We start from the raw sequence: 9,048 nt of genomic DNA, 5'->3' as shown, positions 1-9,048 counted from the left end.
ATTTACAACAAACCCCCCCCCCCCCCAACGTAACATATGGTTCAAAGTTTGGAGTGGGGGGATTGAAGGGAGCAAAAGGGCAAACGTTGGGGGGGAATCTTTTTCCAATTTGAGGTTAGGTTTAAAAATGGATTAAGCCGTACACTCGCTTTGCAAAGTTTCCGCATAACTCACTTGATAAATGCAGAAACTCTTGCAAAGTTTTGCTTGAGGCGCGAAACAAAAATAAAGTGGAAAAAAAATCCATTTTAAAGTGATTTCCTACTTAGGCTCTTTTTCCTCCCCCACCTGCAAATTTTTATGATTAAAATCAATATTCACTTTAACCGATTGTCATGAAAATTGACATGCAGACTAATTAGTCCATGGTAAACATGTTTAGTCTTCATTATCAACCTTGTAAGACCACTCGTTAGGCCATAAATTGATGCTCGTGTGAGGTAGGAGAAAAGGAAAAAGAGCTCCTACTTAGTATAAAGTCCATTGTAATGGATTCCAAATGAATTATAATGCCTTTTGTTTTGGCGAGAAAAAATGGATTTAAATCCATTTTTAGTCCAATTTTGTTGTCTGAACATAACATGGGAATCGATTGTATTTACAACACTTTAGACCACGAAAATCCATTAAAATCGATTTGTTTTCACTTTTCTCAAATGCGGTAACAGTTAAATTTCGGTGGCCAAAAATTTTACAAGTCAATCATGCATAATTTATTCAATTCAAAACTCTCCTGTAATATTCGGATTTGACATTTTATGTTCATTTAAACTAATTGTTTTGATAGGTATTGACATTTTATGTTCATTTTGTATTTGTGAAACTTGACTATTAAGAAAAAATTATGTTGGCCTTTTCTTTTTCATAGCTTTTTCGTCTGAAATGCCAGATCTGCAAAAATTCAACTTGCGTCTAATTTCGTTTCTGTAGCATACATCCGTCTAATTTGCTTACCGTCAAAGTTCCTAGGCCCCGTGTAAAATATTATCGATGGCACTGGAATTAGTTCAAATACGAACTTTCATCTCTTTGGGCTCTGAAAATTGCAAAAACGTTTCATTGTTTTTCGTCAATTATGCTTTTTGTAATTGTTCTTTCTTCTGGGCGGCCGCAGAATTGCAGAATATTTAAAGAATAAGGGCAGTATTTGCAAAGGTTTTTTGAACCGTATGACGCACGCAGACAGCGTCGGATCTCGGTGCTTTGTTGTCCCGTTTTCTAATTTTCAAATTCATTTTCCTCATTTCCTTTACTGTTCAAAAGCAGCGATTATTGTTTTTAAACTGATGACGTCTTTTCCTTGTGCAAATGAGGGCCATTTAAGATATTATATGCTTATTGTTGCGCAACGTAGCCTAAATGGTCAACTTGTTTAAGTGGTGATTTCATTTACAAAATTGTCCATTGCTGACAGTTCAGTCATGCGCAGATCTTCTGCAACGATTGATTTTTCGAGCTTTTTAACCAAAAAAAGGAAAGTTGCGAGTTGCATTTTCACTTCCTTTCAGCTTGTCAGTTTGATTCAGCAAAAATTCTCTTAATAGATAGCCTTCGGCAACTAATATTGCGCTCAGTTATATGTTGTCTTTTACTTAACTGCAAAAAAGCAGCAGCAGCAGTTGTTGTTGTTGTTTGTATACCTGGTACGGAAAGAAACTGAAAACGCAGTGAAAAAGTTGTGAAAAGGTGTGAACATTTAATACCTCAATTACAGTTGCTGAAGTGAATTTGATGACGTCAGCAATATGTTTTAAATTATCAATGAGAGGACGTAAAAATTGCATCTTTCCCCTGCTGCTGTGTTCTTGGCCCTTAGTTAAAAACCATCAACAACTCCCTGGCCTAATTCCCTGGCGGCCGAATTTGAATATTTTAGAATGAAATTCGAAAAAAGCGTCCTAGGTACTATAATATAAGCTTTATGTCCTTTTAAAAACCCGTTTTAATAAAAGATACATGTATTACATGAATCGCACCTTTTAATTAAATTATGTAAATTTTGGTATCGGTTTGGGGGTTGCGTTTCCAGTATGCCCGATTTCTTCCCCTGTTTAAAAAACACTGATCGTAATGGGAAAATTCTGGGATAATGCATAAAATACGGATGCTGGTACATATTATTTGCTATTAAAACGATTCTGTCGTATTTAATTTGCAAGTGTTTGCCCTCGACAGAGCATTCTGTGAATAGCTTATTTTTTTTTCTACGCCAATTTGCAGAAGTTACTCTAGGGTGCTATTTTTCCAATTCCAAGTATATTCTGAAAGATTCTTTTATAATTTCTTTTCAAAAAAATTTTTTCATAGAGGTTTTAAATTAGTTTTTTTTTCTCAAATTTGGTTAAAGCACGCACAAGTTTAGTCAGAAATTTGGAAAGGATCTTTTGTCTGGGGATTAATAATACCCACTGCTTCTCTGTTTAACAAGATTTTTCCCCTAGACTTTTCCCAAAGGCAACAGTAATTGGGGATTTAATTTGTAATGCAATTATCAAAGTGTCAACTCTCGGAGAGACTAACCGTCGAATGCTGGAAACACCTTGAAATATATATATTTTTTTACTTTTAACGGTGACAAATATATCGCGGGTTATCTTTTAAGTAGCTGCCCATAAAACAAATTAGCCTAATAGAATTTATTTTGCCCGGGAAAACTTCTTATTTCTGGGTCTTATTTCCCCGTTCCTTGTCAGCAGAAAAAAGGCGATTGGTTTTATTTTTTTTTACAATTATAACCAATTTCGCCTAAATTTTCCTTTTAACTGGTGCAAAAATTACATGGCATTTTGGGCCCGTATATATAACAGCTAGTTACCCCCTTGAAATAATTTATTTAGCCAAAGAGGGAAGCACTGTTTGTTACTCCCACGCAGGCTCTAATCCAAATCTATCGTATTATAATAACTGCTAAGTGGGTGCTGATAAATTTGCTGAAAAAAGTTACCTCTCCTCGGTCTCGAACCAATCGTATTAATCTTCAGCAGTGTGTCGTCATCAGCGTTTTAATTTTGTACCGCTTCTCCTGTTTTTCAAGTTCAAATCGACAACAATTCGGAGGAGCAGTCTGCGTTTCTTTCCTGCTTCCACCCTCGGAGTCAATCAAATACATCAGTTGTTCGTAACCGGAAACCGGATTGGCCTATCATCCCATTAATTATCTCATCCGCATACGTTCACTTTCAGACCCTGCACTGCTCTACTCTTTGTCCGCCAGATTGCTCTTATCACTCACACTCATTGCGCTACTGCAGACAATTGGCTTCAAAAACAACAATCGCCCAAATACTACTCAGCCAATAACAACAATTTGTAAGTATATCATTCGAATCAACCAAACGACCCCGCCCCCCCCCCCCACCCCCCACCCCGCCTCCTGCTGAATCCCCCCTCCCCCTCCCCCGCGTCCATCTCCTCCTCCGATCAGAAACCAAAATTCAAATACTGGCTACGCTTTACAACTTCTTTGGTACTATTTTAAGGATCCGCCTCTGGGCATCATTGGGAATAAATAGCTGGCTATATTGTAAATTTTATCATCTTTTTAGTAAGTGTTAGTCTCGCTGCACATAGATTATATCGTGCTCCCGTTTTAAATTCTGGCTGAACTATCATTTTATCCTTGGGGCTCTAAAAAACGGCAAGTATGCCCCTCCCCCCATTTTGGCTGACCAGCCGCAAAAGTACTAAATATGCCCCCCCCCCCCCCGTAAAATCATAAAAAGTCTTGTACGATCATGTAAGTTATGATTTGGACAAACTAGACATGTATTCACACAATAATGATCCAAATACTGATTTACACAAGAGTAGTCAAATATTGTGCAAATATAACAGATCGTTCCGACCACCGTCGGAGAACCAGAATGAATAAACAATTTTTCGTCTCCAAAAATTATGTTTCATTTGTGCGTGTAGTGGGGAGAAGGATTTACTAAGACTGAAAGCATTAAGGCTGGCTTTAGTTTGCTAAAAGAGTTATTGCACAATTCAGAACAAAAAGTCTCAAGAAATCGATCTATGAGTTTTAGTCTAACTTCGAGCGTGTAAAGCCAGCGAACAGGTCTTTTAAAATAAATTTTTGATTTCATTAGCAAAAAACTCAATTCAAAAAACTTTTTTGTTTGATATTCACTTTTGTTTTTATTCATTATTCATTTTTTGTCGGCCATAACTAATTCACTATAATGCTTTTATCTAGTTTTTTCATCACACTCCGCCTACAAAACGACACTAGTTGAAAAAAAAACTATTTTATAAAGTTTTTTCATGAACGTGGCCGGATTATTCTGCGCTACTTGCACAGCAACTGACTATTCTTGTTAAATTTTCCTGTAAACTTCAAAACCTCGTCAAAATTTTGTCCGCGCTTGCTGTCTGTCTGTATGTAAATTTATATCTGATTCAATGAATTTGATTTTCGAGTTTTCGTCAAAGTTCCCAAAAAAAGTCAGATCAACGCGTTTTAAAAAGTCGTGTCTTTTCGTGTGGTTTTATATTGTTTGCTTATTTTCGTTTCACTTAAATGCTTGCACCTGAAATTGAGCAACTTTTCACTTTTCAACTTTTGTACTCTTCTTAAACATTGCTTCTTAAACTTTTCAGTTTTGCTAGCAATTCAACCGCTGATTTTGTCATAAATTTTATAGACTAAAAATGCGAAAAATTACACCCTTTGGATGAAAAATTTGGGCCAGAATTTAGGTAAATCAACTAAACTATTTTAGGTCTGCTAAAACTCTAAGCAAACTTATTTAATTGACATTGAAAGCTATTAATGTTATTTAACTTCCTATAGTTTTGTTTAAATTTTCCGCTTTTAATACAATCTGAACAGGTGTTTTAAATAACAAGAAACCAATCAAATGTTGTTCTAAATCATGAGCTCAAGCAGATGAAAAAATCTAAAAATTCAAAATTTCATCTTTCATTTGACAAGTGCCTAAGTAGAGTAGGCAAATAATTTGAATCGGGCTTAAAAAAAAGTCACAAATCTGAAAATTTTTACGGATTCAAAAACCATTCAATAATTGTGCTAATCAGCTTTTATTCGGCAAAAAAGTTGTTCTTTTCTTTTCTAGATTTTGTGAAATTTTTTTATATGAACACATAAAAACATCATAGAGTGACAATTCGTAGCAAACGACAATTCAGAAAAGGCTGAAAACAGTAAAAGAAGATTCATTGGCAAACACTGACTCACGGGCTTTATGGGAGAGGTAGTGGTCACCTCAAAAACTGAGAGGTAGTGGTCACCTCCTGCTCATGGCCTTCTTGTTACGATTTTTTGCTTATTATGGATTTTCCCAAAATGTTGTCTGACCATGCAATATAAACTCAAAAAGTATTCAAAAATCATTGCCACTTTTAAAAAACTACAAAAATAATCTTGTGGCAGTAGATTTCTGACCATGCGAACATCTATAAATTGCTCCGAAAGTTACAAAGTAATCAAAGTTTCTAGTCATCAGGAAAATGATATAGTCAGGAGGCACTTAGCACAGTGGTAAGGCGTTCACTTTGAAATTGTCAGATCGTGTATTCGATCCCAAGCCATGGCAATGATAGTGTGTGAGGACAAGCACTCACTTGACCTCCAGCTTCAGGTCTACCACAACCTTACAACCTGACAAAATTTGGCCGCAATAGTGGTACCACGTAAAAGTTCTAGACGCAAGAAAACGGCCTTGATTCGCAAAAAACAGCTTCGCTCAGCAAAATAACACTTTCTGGAATGCGGGGAGATGATACAAATGGACTATCCTCGATAGAACTGTTAAGCCCTACTGATAGCTCCTCTGCGATTCGCAGGAACTACAATTATTATTAATTTTTATTATTGTCAAAAATAACCGACAATAACGAGTTTTGTGCTTGAAAAACATCTACTGAATACTTAAAAAAAGCAATACATAGTGAAAAGTTACCCGCAAATTTTCACATTTTATAAGTGAATCACATGAAAAGGCAGGCAAAATGTCCTATTTTTTTTCTTTTTCACATTTTTGGGAGAGTTCCAAGATTTGTGAGCCTCAATATTTGATCGGTCGTTGTTTTTTTATAGGTTTTATAAGAGAATGATTAAAAGATAGCATTAGAAAAAATCCCAACAAATGAATTGGTCTTTTCTGAAACACAAAGTTTTCTAATGCACTATTTTCCTCTTCTCAAACATTCTTTCTTTTATATGAACGTCGGAACAATTTTTTCAAGAAAAACTGATCTGAATCCAGTTTTGGCAAACTAACCCAAAATTTTTGCCAATTAAACCAAAACTAACCAGTCCGCTGTGATCTGGGGTGGTTATTTGAGCTGTGAACGGACTTCTTTATCACCTAGAATTTTTGTTTATAATTTCCCTGAGTTTTTCTACTGCCTTTTGAAGTCTATAGGCTAGTGTTTGACTCAAAATATTGATTACTTAAAAACAAAACTGGAGAAAAAAAATTTTTTGAGATTTTTTTGAAAACCTTTCCACACACACAATGTAAAGTAAAAAGTGATATATTTCCTAAATTGCAAACTTCAAATTTACTAAAAACATGCCTCCACTCAGTTTGGAACTCTGATACGGATTAAATCTCCACTTACGCGTTAAAACCAGGAAAATATACCTTCAATTTGGGCTTAAGAGAATAATACTTTTTGGCTGATAATAAAAAAATTTCCGTCACCTACTTTCGTAAAAAAGTCGAAAAATCATCAAAATTCAAGTTCATGAAATAGATTTTGTTTTAATTATAATCGATTACTTTATAAAAAAAACAATCAATTAAAATTCATTAACTTGGATTATAATCAATTTCAAATCCAGTATAATTTTCTGCTATACTCACAGCATGCTCGAAATCTAAACCTAATCATTTTACATAAAACTCGCGTTTGACCCTTCCTCCTTTCCCATCCGTTCACGTGTTCACCCCCTCCGCGCCCCCGCGCGATTGGAGTATGGGTGGGGTGCCGCAAAGCTTACTTTTTTTCTAGATAAATCTTAGAAATCAAACTAACAGAGCAAACACTCTGATGTTAACCGAATTTTCAACGCATCTAAATGTTCGCTTGTTACATTTTTTCATTGAATGGTACATTGCAATGCTTTACACATAAATGTTCTGACAAATTTATTCATTTATGTTTTGGTTATTTTCAAAAAAGCTCGGCCAAATGAGTGTTGGCTTTCATAATGTAGGCCACCCAATGTTCTTGGATTTCATTTTTATGCCGAGGTTTTTATTCGGTCAGCTCGTTTTCAGAAAACATTAGAAGAAAATTTTTCAAGGAGCAAAGAAGTATCAGTAGCGATATCACTTGACCCACCTTCAATTTTTTCTTAAGTGTCAAGAATATAATTTAATTTCAAGGGGTGAGCGCTTGCCAAAAAAACGCTACTACTTGGTCAAATTTTTAACGTTTCTGAGATTTTTTGGAAGTTTGCCTGGCCGCGCAAAAATTTTTTTCAAAATAGGACCTCAAATGTGTTTGGTTGAGCTCGAAAAATTTATTGGGTCGATCTGAGAAAAGTTTGTTTTTTGGAATGCCCTTCAAGAGAAATCTTATTTCCGCGCCTCATCAGCATAAAATCTCGCAGGAAAAGCTGAAAAACGTTTTTAAGGCCTCAATGTTTTTTCTGCTTGATCGTTTTGTCATTTTGGTGGGTTAATATTATCATGGCTAGCATTGTGTTGGTTGCCTCATTTGAGTTTCTTCATCTGCACAAACTTTGAAAACCCTGAAAATTGTGAAAAATGTGAGACAATTTTTTGTGATTTTTTTTGTTTATTTGTGTTGATGTACGCTTCATTTTGTCTCCTGGAGATAATGCTGCGATCTGCAGTATTTCAGGTGTTTTCTGAATTAATTTTATAAATGTAACTGGAACCGCAAATCGTGTCAGCTTCTGTTTCTCCTCTCAGTGCATAGTCTTCGATAAATTTGAGAAAAATGTTTTGCTTCATTAATAGACAGAGAATGGACGCCTATAGTGATTGAAACCAGTGTTTGGAACTTTGTATTTGATATTTATGTTATTCCGTTCAAATCTCTTATGGCACCGACAAATCTCCAGAATCATTCAATGACCAGTCAGACAAAAAGTTTTGCTGCAACGGGGCCAAAAATGCGGAGGGGAGGGGGGGGGGGGGGTGTTCGGCGGGTCGTTCTGAAAAGTGAATTAAAATGTCGCCCTCCCCACCCATCCTCACATGTTACTATATTTAAGGAAACGTAGATACCGTCCCCAAGTCTTCTACGAAGAAACACCAACCTTAGATCTGGAAAAAAGGCCGATGAGATATTTAGCAGAATGGCGGATCAGACGGCATTCTACATCTTCATCGGATTGTTCGGCATCTGCGGGCTCATTCTACTGCTGAAGAAGATCTACCTCAAGTATCAAGACAACAAAGCACGACAGGAGGAGCAGTACCAACCCCTAGTAGACTGAAAATGGGGGGATCTCGAAAGTTAAGGGGGTGATAGTTAATGATGGCTATTCAATGTTGTATATTTCTATACTTTTAATGTCAATCAGTCTAATTTATAGATGTATTTATCAAGTAGGGCCTTGATAGGTTATTGTACACCACCAGCACCAGCTGTCAGTTTACCAATTATCAGTCAAAACTTATTCCTAATTTGAAATTTATTATCGAATTTTAATTTATTAAAAAATCCGCAAATGGCTTCTGCTCTGAGTAAATCTCCATAAACCAATTGTAAACTGAAGCTTCGATCTTACGAATAAATTTTTCCATTGGATAGTTTTTGTGATTGTTTGCATCAAAGTTGCTCTGAAGAAGAAATTTTAGTCATTCAGTTTTTCTGTTAACTTGAGGATAAAATATCAAGTAGGTGTTTTTATGCGTTTTTTCAAAAGTAGGTTTTGTAGAAGGCTCTTGGCGGTTGTTTTCTTGGATAATAGTTTTTAAAGCCAAAAAGTATTTAGTAAGATGGTACCGAAGTAAAGTGATTGTAGCGCAACAACATAGATTTCGAAATGTGGGGCAAATATTTTGTTTTACACTGATGCTTGCTTTTCTACAATAACGTTTG

General features: G+C 35.7%; 1 long non-coding RNA gene across 3 annotated transcripts; it reads left to right on the top strand.

Moving 5' to 3' along the window:
• Window positions 1-1,261: 1,261 nt before the first annotated feature.
• On the top strand, window positions 1,262-8,743 carry LOC134857264 (uncharacterized). Of its 3 annotated transcripts, none has more exons than XR_010164890.1 (3): window positions 1,262-1,686; window positions 2,498-3,309; window positions 8,216-8,743. It is a non-coding gene; the product is annotated as an uncharacterized LOC134857264 (long non-coding RNA). The 3 variants fall into 3 exon arrangements; XR_010164892.1 differs by lacking the exon at window positions 1,262-1,686 and adding an exon at window positions 1,701-1,902 and having other exon boundaries at window positions 2,603-3,309; XR_010164891.1 differs by lacking the exon at window positions 1,262-1,686 and adding an exon at window positions 1,714-1,771.
• The last annotated feature ends 305 nt before the right edge of the window (window positions 8,744-9,048 follow it).

Source organism: Symsagittifera roscoffensis, chromosome 1, assembly GCF_963678635.1.
Source record: "Symsagittifera roscoffensis chromosome 1, txSymRosc1.1, whole genome shotgun sequence".
Lineage (NCBI taxonomy): Eukaryota > Metazoa > Xenacoelomorpha > Acoela > Convolutidae > Symsagittifera > Symsagittifera roscoffensis.
Note: the sequence above shows the minus strand (reverse complement) of the source record. Positions and strands in the feature narration are given on the sequence as shown.